General features: G+C 35.6%; 1 long non-coding RNA gene across 1 annotated transcript; it reads right to left on the minus strand.

Moving 5' to 3' along the window:
- Nucleotides 1-5,266: 5,266 nt before the first annotated feature.
- Nucleotides 5,267-6,796, minus strand: LOC131875672 (uncharacterized). Its single transcript, XR_009372464.1, has 3 exons — nucleotides 6,280-6,796; nucleotides 5,747-6,050; nucleotides 5,267-5,541 (listed from the first exon to the last, which is right to left on the minus strand). It is a non-coding gene; the product is annotated as an uncharacterized LOC131875672 (long non-coding RNA).
- Between the last annotated feature and the right edge of the window lie 12,559 nt (nucleotides 6,797-19,355).

Below are 19,355 nucleotides of genomic sequence, written 5' to 3' on the forward strand. Positions count from 1 at the left end.
CCTACTTCGAGAAAGACCAGAAGTCATAGATATCTATTGGGCATTAGTCAAAACTAGAACAAAATTAGATAAACCTTTGCCCCTGCAACCTCCCAAAAAACTAATTTTTTTCATCCTATGGAAGAATAGCCTGTGCTCATGCACTTCCTGGAAAACTGGAAAAATATAGCTAATATTTGCATTGCTACAATAAGAGGCAAATGATACCTTTTGCCTCTGTCAAAGACAAACCTCTTGAAGGAGATAATCTCCCTTTTTTCATAGTTGTAGTCACCAACCGACTACAACAACTAAAGTATCTTGTAAGCATATAACAAAGCATACATTTTGTTGATGTGGTGAGAAGAAATCTCACCATTTACTATGTTGTTGCAGGGAATCCACATAAAATAAGCCTTTGAAACACATGGAGGGACTATAAATGTATGCTTCGCAACAAAAGAAAGATGCATCAGGGGTAGGCCAGTATCAGATCCAACTCTTGTAGAAGAGAAGGAAACCTCTTCACACAAGGGAGAGTCACTTCTATTATAGCTACCCTACTCCTGGTATGAGTTGAAACCAAAAGAAAAGGCCTCAAACTCACATCAAGATGACAAGTATACCATAACCCCATCTCGATCTGCTTAAGGGGGATCCTCAGACATATCAAAGTGGAAACTTTGAAGCTTGGGCATACTATTAAATTGAGCAACCAAAGGAATTTCTATATGATCAACATGCTGCTACTCAACCTCAACAAATTTGGTATGTTGGTCCCAAGTAAAAAATTCAAGCTCAGACACCTTATCCTTAATGTCAAAAGAGACATTTTCATATTAAATGAAGGCCTCAAATTCAAAATCATCACATTCATGGACAGGGGAGAGCCAAAATTTATCATAATCGCATGTGCTGATATCTGGCTCATCAGCACAAACCTGAGGCTCTTGAGACACCTTATAGTTTGACTTAAAATATTCAAGTTGTCTCTATGTTTTTATTCTTTCTTATTCTTGGTGACAAACTGCAGCAACCACATGCTCATGGCATGGCTCATTTATGCAAAATCATTGCTCCATATGGCCTCCTCCACATTAGTTTTTTGCTTGATAACCTACTACCGCAATTGATCATTCTCAATATCCACTTGTAGCACCACTGATTTTCTCTCCATGAGCCTATTCAGTATAATTTTCAACTGCTTGATCTTTTCCTCACCTACAAAAACAAGTTGCTCCACAAGGAAGGTTTCATGTTGTTGCTAATAGAAGGCCTCCTCCTGTTGATAATATAAGATTGAGGATCCCATTGATGTTATTGGCCCTCAAACTATTGTTTTTGTGCCTGATATACCTCCTGCTATTGATCCCAAAGTTGTTGCTTGATTTCATCAAGCTACCTTATGTAATCTTGCATAATGTTCACCATTTTAGCCATAGTGGATTCTACAAGAATGGTTGCCTCACTCTTTTGAGGCTGATCGAGAGGTAGAGCAAGGGTGGGTGGGTGGAAAGCATTAGGAAAATACCCAACTACTATTAGAGCAAAGTCACTATTTGGGCTAAAACTAGGAGTAGTCCTAGTTTGTTCATTTTGGTGAAATGGGGAGGGTTGATTGACGTTTCCAAAAGGGAGAGGTGAATATAAATTACACCCATGATATGAGATCATATTTTAAAGCATTGATGAAATAGGTTTGTTACACAAAAATGCTTAAAAGAGGAGACTGATATGCCAAACCAAAGGTTGATAACATACCAAAAAATTGTAGAGTCGCCAGGTACTTGAAGGAATGATACCTCCAAAGGCTTGAGACTAAAGAACATACCAAAGATTTAGTTGGTTAGAGCGTTGAACTGCTATAACTAGTAGATTTGTTCTGTAGAGTCTCTAGGTATGTAGGATGTTGCCTCTAAAGGCTGAATTTGCTGATAGACACACCAACTATTAGTCAATAGATAAGAAATATTGAACCAAAGTTGGTTCAATCTATCCCACCAGGCGTGCCAAAAATTGTTGTCACAAAAGTTTGCACCCTAAAATGATTAGACTTGATCATCAACCTTGTGAAACATTTAATCAACCTCTCAAGTATGGGACCTTGCGAAATGTGAGGTTGAATATTCGAAGAAGCTTGACTTCCTTTCCAATCTAAATTTAGAGTGTTAGACCAACCCAACAATGATAAAACTAATCTATGATTTGAGATGGAAAAGGGAGGGAGAGAAGGGTTGCTTGAAAGAATGGAAATGGATTTGCACCTAGACCAAAAGTGATCTTCCCTACCTATGACTGCACAAAACACAAATAAAACCACCCAAGATATGCACATGATTTTGTCCTAATTAGCTTCCAAAATGTAGAGTGAAGGTTGGAATTTGCAAGATAGCAGGAGGAACTGATCCAGTTTACAGATGACATCCATAAGGAATAACACAATCATCTATACTAAGGAAACAAATTAAAATGCATTTAGACAAAAAGGTAAAAACATTACACAAGTTGAATGAACTAAATGAAGGCAAAACAAGCGAATTCTATTCATGCAAGGGAAAAGAAATTTTTTACAAGTGCAGAGAAACATAAGTTTTGTGTAGAAGAAAAGAAAGAAGATCATGTACAAATGTTACATATTTGTCTTTATAGTCCAAGCATAACTCAGATGGTTGCAGTTAAGAAACCCTAACCCAATGTTACAAAATATTATAGAGGAGGAAGAATCAGATCTACAACCTAATTTAATTTCATGCAAAGAAAGCTCTGAAAATATATTTCCCATCTAGGAAGAAATAAAATCCCTACGCAGAAGGAGGAAAATCTTTGCCTACATGCACTTGTAGGGCACAAAATTCTTCATTCTGCATTGAAAGGTCATGGGTAGCATCTAAAACAACCTGCAAAAGTCACCTATGGAGTTATGGCATTGAAATCCGGTGGTTGGATGAAAATGTAATCCAAAATCGGGCATCGACTGGGTAGAAAAAGTGGCCTCGACCATTAGGTCGACAACCACCTTGCACAGAGGTTTGAATGCTAACGTTCATTGTGGGTTTGAAAAAGTGGTTGTCGATCTGAGAGATTTGCGTGAAGATGGATATTTGAGATCTCTCCAAATAGCCCTCCAAAAGGCTCAAAAGAAGATTAAAACATGGCCCTTGATCAACCTTTTAAGTGAAAATCCACGGCTGCACGCATGCCATGTGGTGGGACCCAGTTCCTGATCGATGCAAAATAATGATAACACTCTATTCCTCCTGGTAGCATCGCTTATTGCCTAATTGAGCAAAAGTAGAATAGTTGTAAGAGGTAACATAAGTGGAAAGATCTCGACTACATGATAAGCGATAAAAATAACTCGTGCCAACAATTTGATCCCCAGTCACCATCACTTATCGCATTGTTGTGTGAAAATGGAAGATCGAAACATGGAATAAAAGCGAAAGTGTTCCTGTTTGATGTGACAAAGTGATAGGCGAACTCCACCAGCTAGTAGTGGGTGAAAGGGGCATGTCCCGCCATGAACTTAGGACCCTTCTGCCGATGATCCTTAAGTGATTTGATCATCGACTGATCAACTTGAAAATAGAACTTGGAGCCCGAATAGATGAAAAGACCCTAACTACTCCAACATAGTGTGCATAACATGCATATTATCTAAAAACTCATATCTGTTATCTGCATGGCAGGGTTGACACAAAAAAGGTCAACAATATTGTTTCCAAGCTATGTCCTATTCAACCTTCCTCCTCAATTCTTGAGGTATGTCTGGATGATTTGGGCATATGGAGTGGGAAGAATTTTTCTAGGATTGTGCCCTACTTTGTAGGTTAACAAAGGTGTGGCCAAAACTATGTGATCTGCATTCATGGATTATTGAGAATTTGAAAGCATTCATGAAGGGTGAGATTTGGATTTACCCCTATGCTCGGGGATTCTTCATTTTGGAATTTAACTTAGGAGAATAGAAAGTTGGTACTAGAGAATGGTCCATGGATCTTCCAAGGTGATTTCTAGTGTATGAAACCATGGTTCCTTTCTTTTGATCCACACACATAAATATTTATCACAACTTACTTTTGGGTGCAGATATCATATCTTCCTCTACAATTTTGGGGAGTTGATCACCTTCGAACCATCAAGAAAGATTGGGCAAATATCATTGCACCTCCAAGGAAACTATTGACTTCTAAAACACCACCTATGCTTGAATAAGTGTTGAAATGGATCTATCCAAAGGCCTACCTATTGGTACTATTGATGATGGGTAGTAGAGGATGGAAGCAACTAGTGGAATATGAGAAAATTTACTTTAGATGTAGAAGATGCTTCTCAACTAATCACCGTACATTCCAATGTCAAAAACAAAGTGTTGTGGGATATTTAACATCTTCTAGAAAACCCTCTTGGTGGGCTAGGGTTGAGTCTCAACATTATGTCATTCCTCCTACCTCTCAAGATTTGAATCTATCTCAAGCCCTTGCTAAAAATACAAAGGCTTGTTCTCTTTCCTGACCTAGGGATCGCCCTCATTTTCCTTCTCTATCCACAATGATAATGGGCCCACTGTGGAATCTCAAATTTCACAGGACACCCACACTAACAGATTTCACCTTGGCTTGCTCTCCAAAACTACTGGAAAATGATTTGGTCATGGGCAATCATGTTGGTTCATAAATTGAGAGCTCCCATCCAAAATATTCTGGATGGAAAAAGTAAAGAGGAGGAAGCAACATCCTTAACATCAAATAAACTTGCGGTCATCCAAGAAAGGGGAAAATATAGATAATTATTATTGCTCAGCCATTTGGCAAGGTATTTTGCAATCTTTGTGCCTACAAATTCATGTAAGCACAGTTGCTTGCCTTCACAATTGTGTAGGTTATGTTACTGTATGTGGCTACAATAACTATTTTGGCTTGGGCAAATGCCTTTTTTGTAATTATTCCCAATTAGGGACCATCTTAATGCACCCCTATTTATGGGCTGCTCTATTTTTTGGTTTCAAATTAATATGCATTTTTACCACAGCTTTGTTACGCATGATCAAAAAATAAATAATTTTATTTATAATATAATAATGAGAAATTATTGACATCTCATCGTTATAATATGAATGGGTAACTAAAGTCTTATTATTTTATATATGTTTGATATTTATAATTTTATGTACTTTTTAAATTATAATTATTATTAAAACGCAAATTGCTCCACTTATCAATTATTGCATAGTCAAAAGGAATAAGACAAAAATAGTTACTATTATTATGTAATAGTGTCACTATTATAAAATTATGTTGTTTATGATAATATTATAAAAATACAATAAAACTTTCACTAAATAAGTCTAAATCTTACATCATTCTACTAAAAAATTTCCAATGAATTAGTCAAAATCTTATATCATACTAATAAGACAAGTAAGACAAGCAGAATGCACCCAAGACAAGCCTACAGGGTGAAACCTCTTGAGGTAAGAGCCAAGGAATGATAGTGGCCTCATCCTTATGATGTTGGAGCCTTGCACTGTGTAAGACGTGATCCTCATTTAGAACCATTCAACTTCACCAGCAGACCAAGAATATAGATATTAGAAAACTTAATCAATATATTTTAATTCTTGATTCTCACTAAAATATACTTTGACATTTAAAAAACTTAATAGATGCATTAATATTTCTACTCTTTTACATGAACTAAAAAATAAATAAAAATTCACAACCATCGAGTAAATGTAAAATTAATGTTACAGTTAGAAAATATCTACCTGAAGAAACAAATAGAGATATAACACTAACACCTTATATTGAAACAGCCTTAGATAAATCCACAGAACCAATGCCATATATTCAGCAGATAAACACAGAATTGTTGTAGAACGAAATTAATCACAACAAAACTGATCCATCCCCGTAGGTGTTCCCAGAAAGAAAAGCACAGATTCTGCACAAATTTTTTATGAGAAAAATGGGTAGAGTTCCCATGAAAAATATCACAAAACCCTACAAATGCTGAAATTTTCATAGAATGAGATCAATCAAAACCAGTTTCCTTATAGCTGCTGTTTCAATCTACACACAATAAGCGAAAATTAGATCTGAAAGTGGAACATTAATATAATCTATTCACAATAAGCCAAAATATACAGAAAATCAGATCTGAAAGTGAAACATTAATAGAATCCCACACATTCATTAATAGAATCTGATGCACTTATTCAAAAAAATAGATCTAAAACTATGATGTTTTAAACTTTTAACAATGTTATACTATTATTTAATAAAATAATTGAAAAATCACCTTCTTTTTCAGTGATTCTCACATCATTCTCAACTCTAGATTCATATCTATATTCATTTCTTTTGAATATAAATTATTTGTTGGATTCTCGCATAATCTCATTTGAAAGTGGAGCTTTAATTGTTGGTGCCTTTGAAATTTGAAGCTTAAAACTGAAACACAATTACATACTTAAAGCTCCTCTTTCATATGAGAATATGTGGAGACTCCAACAGATAATTTATGTTTAGAAGAAGAAATGAAATAAGCATGAGCATACCCATCAAAACAAGCTGATGATGAAATAGAGAAAAACACCATATGGATTGAACCGCAACAATGAATGCAATGGTCCATATGGATTAAGCCACAACAATGAATGCAATGATCCTTACAAACCGTGTATATATAGAAATCTAAAATAACAGCAATTCTCCATTACTTGTTTCGATTTACAACGACAGATTTTTACTTCGTCTTCAAGGATCTACCCAAATCTTTAAAATTTTGGCATAGATCGAATCCTAACCCTTCTATCTTCTTTCCTTGAAAAGAAAGTCTGTGGATGAGCTGCTTACAAAAAAGGGAAATGTATTTTCATTGGCAATTGTAGATTTCAGCGATGCTATGCAGCTTTCTATTGGTGATTGATCAGATAAGTTTATTGAATGGTTAGTATTGAATGTCTTTTACCTGCTCATGATTTTGTCTTTGTATTAAATAACTTTGGATATATATGTTGATTTTTTCTATTATGTGTTTTGGTTAAGCTTCATCTCTATTATTAAGAATAATTTAGTTGTTTATCTTATTTTTTTTTTATTTTTTTTCTTGTACGCTTCATTTCTACTCATTTATATTTTCTATGTACCTTATCTTTTGTTCTTGATCTTTTATTTATTAGGTCCAAGATTGATATATGTTATATTTTGTTGAGTACCTCACATTCATTATCCTAATTTATATTTTCTATGTACCTTATCTTTTATTCTTAATCTTTTATTTTGTAGATCTAAGATTGATATATGTTATATTTTATTGAGTACCTCACATTCATATCTTAGAATTGTCAAGTTTTTTTATATTCAAGATGCATCAACAAATTTGAGGTATGATTAAGCTCTAAATTATTTTTCATTATGCTTGGATGCATCCAAGTTAAATTCTTTAAAATCTAGATTGACTATTGCATCCCACAAAACCTAAATTTCTAATTAGGATGATGAAGAAGAGGACATTCCAAACTTACTTTGTCAAATATTTTATGTCTAAGCTTTCCATACCCAATAGACTTAAGTTTTTTTGTTTTTTTTAATAATTTAGTAGCAAGGCTCATTTATAAGGTGGTAAAGATTTGAAGTGCAAGAAAGTGCATGGATAGTTAGAGCCTAGGGATTTGTTTCTCTTTTATGTCATGCACTTGATAGACTTGCAAGATTAAGGTGCACTACCTTAGGGAAAAATACGTAGACTTGCACAAGTGAAAATCATTGCTTTAGGGAAAGATACAAAGAGCTGCCAAGAGATCCAATGTCTTCCGATAATAGAAAGAATAGCATAACTGATATGAGAAGGATCTCCTAATCATGAAAGTGTTCTTGAACCTCTATATCAAGTGACCAATATCATGGAAAACACATCTAACATCAACCACTATCTTAAAACACTTTCATGTTGAATATATCACCATCAAATCTCTTCACAAACAAACTTTTGCACATCTACAATATCAAATTTACTTGCATATCATTTACATTCACTTTATGTAAATTCACACTCCCACTACACATCTCATACATCCACACTTCCTAAATACAAGTGAGATCATCAAAGACCTAGTTGAGGGTTGGCCATAGACAGAGTATACGATATTGCATAAAATAAGCCACTTGGACCAAAAAATAACCAATGTAGTCCACTCCAGGTGAAAGAGGGGACCCAGATTCCTCATAAAACATCCTTCTAATTTGAATCTAATACATCAAACACACTAACACATCCTCCAAAGTTGGCATCAAATGTAACATGTAGGTAAATAATAAAACTTAGTAGCCAGTTGGCCAAAATATTTTCTAATGCAAATTACATGCAAATTACTTAATGTGAATTTCCACACACCATGACGAGACCCATAACAATATTCTAAGTCGATGTCTAATAGATATCTAGACCAAAAGTATGATCTAATCAAGATAATCCAATCGGGCACATCGAAATACATAACACAACCAAACATACCAAACACAAACCAACATAACTCACTTGCAGAATTGAAACACCACCAGAGAATTGAACTGAAGTATTGCATGAACCAAATGAACATATCTAAACACAACACAAGATTCTACATATCATGAGGCCACCAAGAACTATTTGGACCAGTCTAATAGATGCCATCACTATCAAAAAGAAACAACAACAAACTTCTACAATCCACGAACCAAAAAACTAGATGATGCGACATCCACATAGCACATACAATATGTTCAAAACCACAAAATATAATATTCACCATTCCGATGAATGAAAAGGATTCTACCACTAGTGCATTAAATACTCTTTCCTACATATTGAACTTTCCACAACTGTAACTTTCTAGAGATACTTCACCAACACAAATTCAACAACAACACCAGACACATAAACTTGCATCAAACTAAACAACAACACCAAGCAAATAAACCTACAATAGTACAAGATCATATATAGACCAAACTTAATTTGGAACAACAAGTTTGACATCAATGACAATATAACTCAAATTTCCAACAATCGCCCTCTTGGTCATTGATAGCAACATTTGATAATAAGAAAAATAAACATAGTAGCACCAAAATTTCTCCCCCCTTTGACATTAAAGACAAAGGGCACAACTCAACATGACATACTAATCTCTGCACCATTCCTTCTTACATAAATACCATCCTTTTTCTACTACTCTCCAAAAACCAAAAGAAACTACATACTCCATTGCTCCCCCTAAGAGAAACAACAATGTCGATCTAGGAGACAAAGAATAAGCTTTGAATGTCCCCCTGGAAAGATGAAACTCATCTATACATCTAGTTAGAGGAAGGAGGGACAGTAACCCCTAATTTTAGCTTGAGATACTCAAAAACATCCTTTACCAATTGTTTATTAAAGATGTCTACAACCTATTCTTTTGTAGAAATATACTCTAATGTGACCTCCTTTTCTACAACCTTCTCTCTTAAGAAATGATACTGGATTGAGATATGCTTAGTCCTCAAATCCATTACCGAATTCTTTGAAATATTTATGGCACTAGTATTATCACACATGATGGGAATAGCTTCATCATACTCTACTTTGATATCTTTAAAAGTTTGTTTCATCCACATAACTTGAGTACAACAAGATGCTATTGCAATGTATTATGCTTCTATAATAGATAGAGATACTGAACCCTTCTTCTTACTTAACCAACAGACTAATCTATCTCCCAAGAAAAATGCACCTCTACTTGTGTTTTTCCTATCATCAACACATCTAGCCCAATCAACATCTATGCACACTTTTAGCATGAAATCTATTTTATTCTTATACCAAAGACAAAAATCTAGGGTTCCCTTCATGTATCTAAAAATCCTCTTTACTTCTTGATCATGTGATTGCTTTAGATTAACCTAAAATATTGTAACTAAACAAACATCTTGCATGATATCTAGTCTAGAGGCGGTTAAATATAACAATCCTCCAATCATGGATTTGTACTTTTTTTGATCAACTTGTGAAGACTTATCATCTTTTCTTAACTTAAAACCAATAGTCAAGGGGGTTGCAATCAATTTACAGTTCTCCATTTCAAACTTCTTTAGCATCCCTTTACATTTTTGGCTTGAGAAATGAAAATCCATCTTCTAGTTGCGTAACTTACAAACCAAGAAAGAATGCTAGTTCACCAATCATTGATATTTCAAATTCCTTCTCCATCTCTTCTGCAAATTCCTTACATAGATCATCATTTCCTCCAAATATAATATTATCAACATAAGAAACAACAATCAGTTGTTTGTTACCTCCAACTTTTAAGTAGATATTTTTATCAGCAATACCTTTTCTAAAATTGTACTCTAATAGATATCTATTGAATCTAGCATACCAATCCCCAGGTGCTTGTTTGATTCCATATAATGCCTCCTTCAATCTAAAAACCATATCCATATCTTTTGACAACTTGAACCCATCCAACTGTTCAACATATACCTCTTCTTCAAGTTCTCCATTTATAAAAGATGGCTTGACATCCATCTCAAATGCCATAAAGTTCTTATAAGAAAAAAAAGAAAGAAACATTCTTATAGCTTCCACCCTAGCTATTAAAGAATTTTTTTTCTCAAAATTGATACCTTCAACTTGTAAATAAACTTTACATACCAACCTTGCCTTGTTCCTTGTGACTTGTCCTTGTTCATTTAGCCTATTTTGGAACACCTACTTAGTTCCTATCAAATTTTTGTCCCCTATTCTGGGTAACAGTTCCCATGTCTGATTTTACTGTATCTGATTTAACTCTTCTTCCATTGTCTTTACCCAAATTTCTTCTTTTCTTCTTCCTCATAAGATTTGGTTCCACATGTGAGAGAAAACAATAATTTTCTTGCTCATTGGCTTCCATAACTCTTCTTCTTGTTCGAACACCTTTGTTTTTTATCTCCAATAATCTAATCTTTTGATTGGTTCTTTTGCCAATATATGGTTCTTCTTCTTATCTTTCATTTGTCTTTTTTCCCTTATTGTCTTCCGGATCAACCTTCGCTTCTACAACAACTAAAATAATTTCAAATTCAGTCCCCAGTTTAGGTTCATAGGTAATCTAACCCTATTCTTCAAAAAAATTTACATTTGTACTTTCTACTATCTTATTTAGTCTCTTGTTGCAATACCAGTAGACTTTGTTGTTTGTAGCATATCCCAAAAATATCCCTTCATTTTCTTTGCTATCAAACTTTCGTAGATCATCTTCATCTATCCTAATATAGCACTTACTTCCAAATATATTGAAATACTTCATAGTAGGAGGTCTTCCATTCTAAAGCTAATAAGATGTCTTCATTATTTTTACTCTTGTACCTTGTTAAAAACATAGATAGGAGTATGCACAACTTCTTTTCAATACACATTAACTCAAAGTGAGAATCTTTCAACATAGTTCTAGCCATCTCATAATAGTCCTATTATTTCTTTCTACAACTCCATTCTATTGAGGGGTTATTGGGACAGAAAAATGCCTTCTAATTCCATATTTTCATAGGAACTATCAAATTCATTTGAAGTAAACTCTCCTCTATAAAATCTCAAAAAATTGATTTTAGCATCTACGTGATTTTCAACCATTGACATTAATACTTTAAACTTTTCAAATGCTTCATATTTTTCTTTCAAGAATGTAACCCATGGCATCTTAGAGTAACCATTAATAAGAAACATAAAGTACCTTTCTCCATTAAGTCATTTTTTCCTAGTAGGTCCACAAAGATCTATATGGACTAGCTCCAAAGTTTTAGAAGTAGAATATATCTTGTTATTGAATCTCCTCTTCATATATTTTCCTAGTTGATGGCCCCTACACACAACATTAGTAAGTTTGATAATTCTTGGTAAATCTCTCACAACTTTAGTATTACTAATCTTCACAATGTTATCAAACTTGACATGTCCCATTCTTTTATTGCACAACAGACATTAACTGCTGTATGCTACCAAACACTTTCTCCCGCTTGTATCCTTTATATCATAGATATTTCCACTTATTCTAACAAGTTCTATAACCAATCTCCTAGATTTTTCTTTTCTAATCAAACAGATGAACTTATTGAAAGTGACTTCATAACCTTTTATTCCACCTCTGAATAGCAAAATAAATTATGTCTCTTACCTTCAACATAATAAACATCATGAGTTTTATTCTTACCACTAATTGTAATACTTCCTATCGCACAAATAGGTGCAACTTACTCTCCTCAAAATTTTACTGGTCCTGTATCATACTTTTCAAGATTGATGAACTTCTCTTCATCACCACTCATATGATTGAGCATCTGGAGTCAATGATCCAAGATTTTGGTTCCACTTTGGCAATGCAATGCAATATTTTCACATACTAAATTTCTATTGCTCTTCATTCATTTTGGTCTCCCGAACATTTCCTTATTATTTTCCTCTATAGATAGAAATAGAGATTCTTCATTTGAGTCATCACTATCTTCATCCTCAGATGAATGCATTTTTCCTTTATCTCCATCATCTATCCTTTTCTTCTAGTCATATCTTTTGTGCCCACTCTTATTTTCATTATCATCAAATATCTTACAAGTTTTCCTTATACATACATTTACAATCATAATGAGTAGTTCTTCCGCAATTAAAGAATTTTGGAGGTAACTTACCTTTGTATTTTCTAGTTCCTCTCTTTAGTCTTCTCACAAAGTTTTCTTGGATCTCATCCATACTTTCACTTGTTTCTAGTACATCTTCAACCATCTTTGAAAAATTAAATGTATCTCTTTTCTTTCCCTTTTGATATCTTCCATCTCAGATATTTCATAGGCAGATAGTGATCCAAGGAGTTGATCAATTGTATACTTATCTAAATCATGACATTCTTCAATAGAACACTTCTTAGGCTTGTAGGGTTTAGGCAGAACCAAAAAAATATTTCTCACAACATCACCTTCTTCTATCTTTCCACCAACACCTTTGATATCATTCACAATCTCATTTACCCTATGTATGTAACCTTCAACACCTTCATCATCAGCCATCTTTAGACATTCATAATTATGTTTCAAATTCATTAACCTAGCCTACTTTGTCTTAGGATCTCCTTCATATGCTTGACTTAACTTTTCCCAGACTTCTTTGGATCCTTTTAATCTGGTAGCTTTGGTAAATACTACATCACTTAAACAACTAATAATGATAATTCTAGCCTTTGCATTATTCTCATGATTCTTAACTTCATTCAGAGTTTGATCTTCATTCAGTGGAGGCATATAGCCAGATGTGATAATTCCCTAGATTCCACTTGACAAATTTTTCAAATAATATTACATCCTCTCCTTCCAATAAGGAGAATTTGTGCCATCAAATCTTGGTGATTTGAAATTGAGATCCTGCACCATTTTGAATCTACCACAAGTGGTTAAGCTCTTCTAAAATTAACCTTGCTTTGATATGAATTGTTGAATCCATGACAAGACTGAGAAGAGGGGTGAGTTAGTCTAGATCTCTAAAAATTGATCTATCAAGATTTAAACAATATTTAACCATTCTTCAATAATACTGCAAAAACATCAACCATCAACACATAAACATCATATTTACATGGAAATCCCAACAAACAAACCATGGTGAGAATCATACTCACAATATAAATAAATTGATTATAATAATTTAGGCTCATTTCCAAGGAGAATTATGCACTTGATGGACTTGCAAGGCTAAGGTGTACAACCTTAGGGTGAGATGCATATACTTTTATAACTGAAGGTCACTACTTCAGGGAAAGTTACAAAGAGCTACCGAGAGACCCAATATCTTCCAACAATAGAATGACTAGTAGAACTGATATGAGAATAATCTTATAATCATGAAATTTTCCTTGAACCCTTGTGTCAAGTGACCAATATCTGTTGGCATTATGTGAACTGGTATGAGGACATAATGACATTGTATGTTTTCATTGAAGTCAATATGTTGCAGAGGTGTGAACCACCATATGTGAGAACTGGTATAACACTGTGAACCGACATTTGTGCCAAAGTGAAGCAATGTGCTTGTTCAAAGGTGAACCGACATATGGTTATGGGAACCGGCACATGGAAGCGTTGAATGACTACCAGTTCGTAGTCTCAACTTTAGGGTTATCGGTTGAAGTGCTTCAAGCCTGTGTGGCTCAACTGATGACTTTGTGCAATGAGTTAGCATGAAAATAAAGAACAAGATCATGTTGCCATGTAAGCCCTATGTACATGAAGGATCGTGCATGAAGAAGATCTTGCCTATCTACCTCGAGAATATGAGAAGACTGTAAAACAGTGATAACGTGTGATGGGTTATCAACCGCCATGAAAAAGGCAGAAAATGAATGATGGAGATTAATTCAGCATGCACAATGGTCAGGATTGAACCATTTGAATTCCTTAACCTATTAGGTTTAGGGTTTAGGGTTTATGCTACTGACCTAACTGTTTTCGATAAGGTCGATGTTGTGACTCTTTCTAGGGTTGTTGGCAAAAGTTGTGTGTGAGTATCCAAGAGAAGGGATAAGTGATTCTTGCCAGACCAAAAGGAGAGACGTGATACTTGCAGAGTGTAAGTGCAGAAGGAAAAGAGGAGCTTAAGTGGATTTGCATTGGCATTGAGTGTTGTTACCAGATCATTGTAATACCTGTTGATCTCTAACCACCTCAACAGTTGGAAAATCCCTTAACATGGTAGCTTTAACCGGCTTGCTGAAAATACTTTAACAAGGTAACTCTAAGCTACTGAGTTCAAAGTCCTTTATCTATTGAGTTCTTGAAGTCCTCTAACAAGGTAACCTTTAACAGGGTTTAACCCTTAATTGGGTATTGTAGCCATCCCTTAACCGGGTGATCTCTAACAGGATCGGTTCCTAGCAGAACCTATTGTAATGTCTCTAACTGGACAAGGCTCATAACAGAGCGGACTTTCAAAGAGTTCAAAAATAGCTTGTGGGTATTCATCCCCATCGTGGTTTTTCCCAGTTGGGTTTCCACGTGAAAAATATGTGTGTCATGTGTGATGCTTTTATTTTGTGACGCTTTGCTATTGTTTGTTAAGCATATGATGGTTCTGTGTTTTATGCCTGGCAATAAAACATGTTGAACTAGTTGTTATTATGATCTGATGATAGATCACCTATTTATGCATAAGGATGAAATGGTAGTGTAGTATCAAGCTGGGTGAAAGGCTAAATGATTAACCAGTTAATGCTTGTCTCAGACATTCTTAGCTTTACCGGTTGCACTCTGTTTCAAACCGCTATCTCTATCTGCCAGTCTTTTGAAGTGTTTGCTATCACATCGGTTTAAGACTGTTGTTTTTTGCCTATACTGATTCACCCCCCCCCCTCTTAGTACCAGTTTGGTACTATCTACTCATCATTGAGTTATCAATTGGTATCAGAGCGTCCTCCAAGTCCTCTAAGTTATAAGCTTAACTGCTTGAGGTAAAGATCCCAGTCAAATGATGAAGAGGGAAGGTCCAAAGTTTAACAGGGAAAATTTTAGTATTTGGAAAGATAGGATGAAGATATTCATCAGAAGCATGGGTGCTCAACACTGGAGCTATGTTGAGAATGTCTATGTTGCCCCTACCAGTACTCTCACCAATGAACAAAAGAGAGAGATACAAGAAAATGGGCAAGTCATGGAAGCCCTAATTAGTAGTTTATCTGACATTGAGTTTATTGATGTTCAGGAAAAGGTAAATCTCAAAGAGGTATGGGATGCTCTTGAAAATATCTATGGTGGTGATGAACATGTAAAATAGGCTAAGGAAGAAATCCCGAGAGGGAAGTTTGAAGATATGCTGATGGTTGAAGGTGAGGCCATTCAGCAGCATGGAATAAGAATCAAAATAGTTGTTGGAGATATCAAGAGTGCAGGTGGTAAAATAGAAGATTCCACTGTGGTAAGCAAACTCTTGAGATCCCTATTGTTGGTCTATGCAATAAGGGTTGCTGCTATTCAGGAGTTGAGATCAATAGACAAGACTAAGGTATCCTTGGACTCCATCATAGAAAAGTTGACAACCTATGAGCTAAATAGTTTTGATGGCAGTGTTCAAAAGACTGAATCAACTTTTAAAGCCTCTGCTATACCATCCAGAAAAGGAAAAGAAGCTAGCACTAGTGGTGAACCAAGATAGAGTAGAGAAATGGATGATGAGGAGATTTTGATGGCATTTGAAGCTCTCCTTGCTAGGAAACTTCCTAAAGGAACCGGAAAATACAAAGGTAAGCTTCCTTTGAAATGTTTTTCTTGCAACCGGATAGGACATATTGCTGTAAACTGTCCTAATGGCGACAATAAGGACAAACCGGAAAGGTTAAATAAATTCAAAGGAGGAAACCGAAGAAATTGTTTTGTGGCAGTTGATGAAGGTGTCACAAACGAAGAGTCAGAGGATGAAGAAAATGAAGATATTGTGTTTGTTGTTGTCAAAGAAGATGTGTCAGACAAGAAGGCTCTTGTCTCTCAGTTTGATAATTCCAATGAGTGGATCATTGACAGTGGCTGCTCACCATATGACTAGTGACTGGAGCAAGTTTCTATCCTTGGAAGAGTATGATGGTGGTGTGGTTCACTTCAGCAATGATGCACCATACATGGTCAAAGGAAAAGGGTCCATCTCTCTGAATGGAAAGAGTAGTGCTGACAATGTGTACTAGGTTGATGATCTGAGACACAATCTTCTGAGTGTTGCCCAGCTGAATGATGGTGGCCTTACTCTAGAATTCAAGAATGGAGTTTGCAGAATTAAAGGAAAAGATGGTGAATTGGTGGCCACCGAAATGCAGACCAAAGGTAACTTATTTCATCTAAATGCAAATATAAGTACATGTCTTATGGCTAAATTTGATGATAGCTGGATATGGCATAGGAGACTCTGCCATGTAAACTTTGATAACATTATAAAGGCTAGTAAGATCACGACAGTTAGAGGGTTGTCGGTATTAAGCAAACCGGATAATACCTTGTGTAGAGAGTGTCAATTGGGGAAAATGTCTTCCTCAACATTTAAAGGTAAATCTTTCATTGTTGACAACTTGCTTGATCTTGTGCATACTAATTTGTGTGGTCCTATGAAAACTAGAAGTGTACAGGGTGATATGTACTTCATGATTCTCATTGATGACTGCTCAAGAATGATGTGGGTCACATTCTTGAAAGACAAGTCTGAAGCCTTTGTAAAGTTTAAAGCTTTCAGAGCATTAGTGGAGAAGGAAAGTGGTAAAAGGATCAAGTGCCTGAGAACTGATCAAGGAGGGGAATTCACTTCCGGTGAATTCAACAAGTACTGTGAAGAACATGGCATCAAGAGGCAATTGTCTACCCCCCAGAATCCACAATAGAATGGCCTAGCAGAGAGGAATAACTGAACTATGGTCGAAGTAGCAAGAACCATGTTGATTCAAGGAAAGGTAGCTCACACCTTTTGGAGAGAAGCGGTGAGCACTGTGGTCTACACAATGAACCGGGTACTCATCAAGAAAGGTAAGGATAAAACTCTTTATGAGTATTGGACTGGTAAGACACTTGTAGTTAGCTACTTTAGAATGTTTGGTAGCAAATGTTACATCAAGAGAAGTGAACACCAGAGCAAATTTGATACGAAATGTGATGAGGGAATATTCCTAGGATATTCCACCAAGAGCAAAGCTCTCAAGTGTTTCAACAACAGGATTCAGAGAATTGTGGAAAGCATCAATGTAAGAGTTGATGAAACCTCTAAGAAAACTAAGGAAACCAGTATTAAGCCAGCGGTAAGTGAACCGATTACAACCTTCTGGGAACTAGTTGTTAGTCAACCATATACCAGAAATAGTGTTCCTACACCGACAGATGTAGATGCTGATACTGATGGAGATGAGGATGAAGAAGAAAAGAAAGAGGAATCTATAAAGACCATTCCTTAGTATGTCAAGTTGAATCATGATCCTAAGCAGATCATAGGAGATAAGGATGCAGGAATCCTTACAAGAAGAAAAGTCAGATAAAACTCATGCATGATCTCTGAACTCGAGCCTAAAAAATTCAAAGAGGCACATAAGGATGAAGACTGGATCAAGGCAATGGAAGAGGAACTTGACCAGATAGAGAAAAATGGTACATGGTCCTTGGTACCCAGACTGCAGCACAAAAATGTCATTGGTACCAAATGGGTCTTCAGAAATAAGCTGAATGAAGATGGCAGAGTGATTAGAAACAAAGCCAGACTGGTGTGCAAAGGATATGCTCAAGAAGAAGGAGAAGACTATGGTGAAACTTTTGCTCCTGTAGCCAGACTGGAAGGAGTTTGTATGCTTCTAGCATATGCAGCTTTTAAAGGCTTCAAAGTATATCAAATGGATGTAAAATCTGCATTCCTAAATGGTGTACTTGAAGAGGAAGTGTATATAGAGCAACCAGATGGGTTTTCCCTATCTGAATATAGTGACATGTTGTGTAGGCTACATAAAGCCTTATGTGGTCTAAAATAGGCACTTAGAGCATGGTATGAATGCCTACATTCCCATCTTGTGAAGATTTGATTTGAGAGAACAAGTGAAGATAGCAATATCTACTTGAAGTCTGAAGGAGATCAGATCCTGATCTATGAGGTATTTGTTGATGACATTATCTTTGGTGGAGATGACAAGATGAGTCATGAGTTTGCAGATGAGATGAAGAAAGAGTTTGAGATGTCACTCATAGGGGAGATTGAGATCTTCATTGGACTGTAGATCCAATAGATGAGAGATGGAATTTTTATCACTCAGTCCAAGTATGTCAAAGAGGTGTTGAAGACCTTTGGCATGGAAGATAGAATACCGATCAATGATTGGTAAATTGCATTATGCAGTGCATAGCAGACCGGATATTGCACATGCAGTTGACATTACTGCAAGGTTCCAGAAAAGTTCAAGAGAATCCCACTTGGTTGCAGTCAAGCAGATCCTTAGGTATCTGAAGGGAACTGTTGACTATGGATTGTGGTATCCATATAGCAAGGATTTCAACTTGAAAGTGTTCATAGATGTTGATTGGGCTGGTAACGTAGATGACCAAAAGAGTGCAACCGGTGGTGCATTCTTCCTTAGTTGTAGACTGGTCTCTTGGATGAGTAAAAAGCAGAGTTGTATCTCTCAATCTATAGCGGAAGCAGAGTATGTTGCGGCTTTCATGAACTGCACTCAGACAATTTGGATGAAGCATGTATTGAATGGCTTCAAAGTCCCTGTATCTGAAGTGGTAAGTATATTCTGTGACAATACTAGTGCAATTAATATCTCCAAGAATCTGGTTTTACATTCTAGAACCAAGTACTTTGAGCTTAAGTATCATTTC

This window comes from Cryptomeria japonica, chromosome 5 (assembly GCF_030272615.1).
Source record: "Cryptomeria japonica chromosome 5, Sugi_1.0, whole genome shotgun sequence".
Lineage (NCBI taxonomy): Eukaryota > Viridiplantae > Streptophyta > Pinopsida > Cupressales > Cupressaceae > Cryptomeria > Cryptomeria japonica.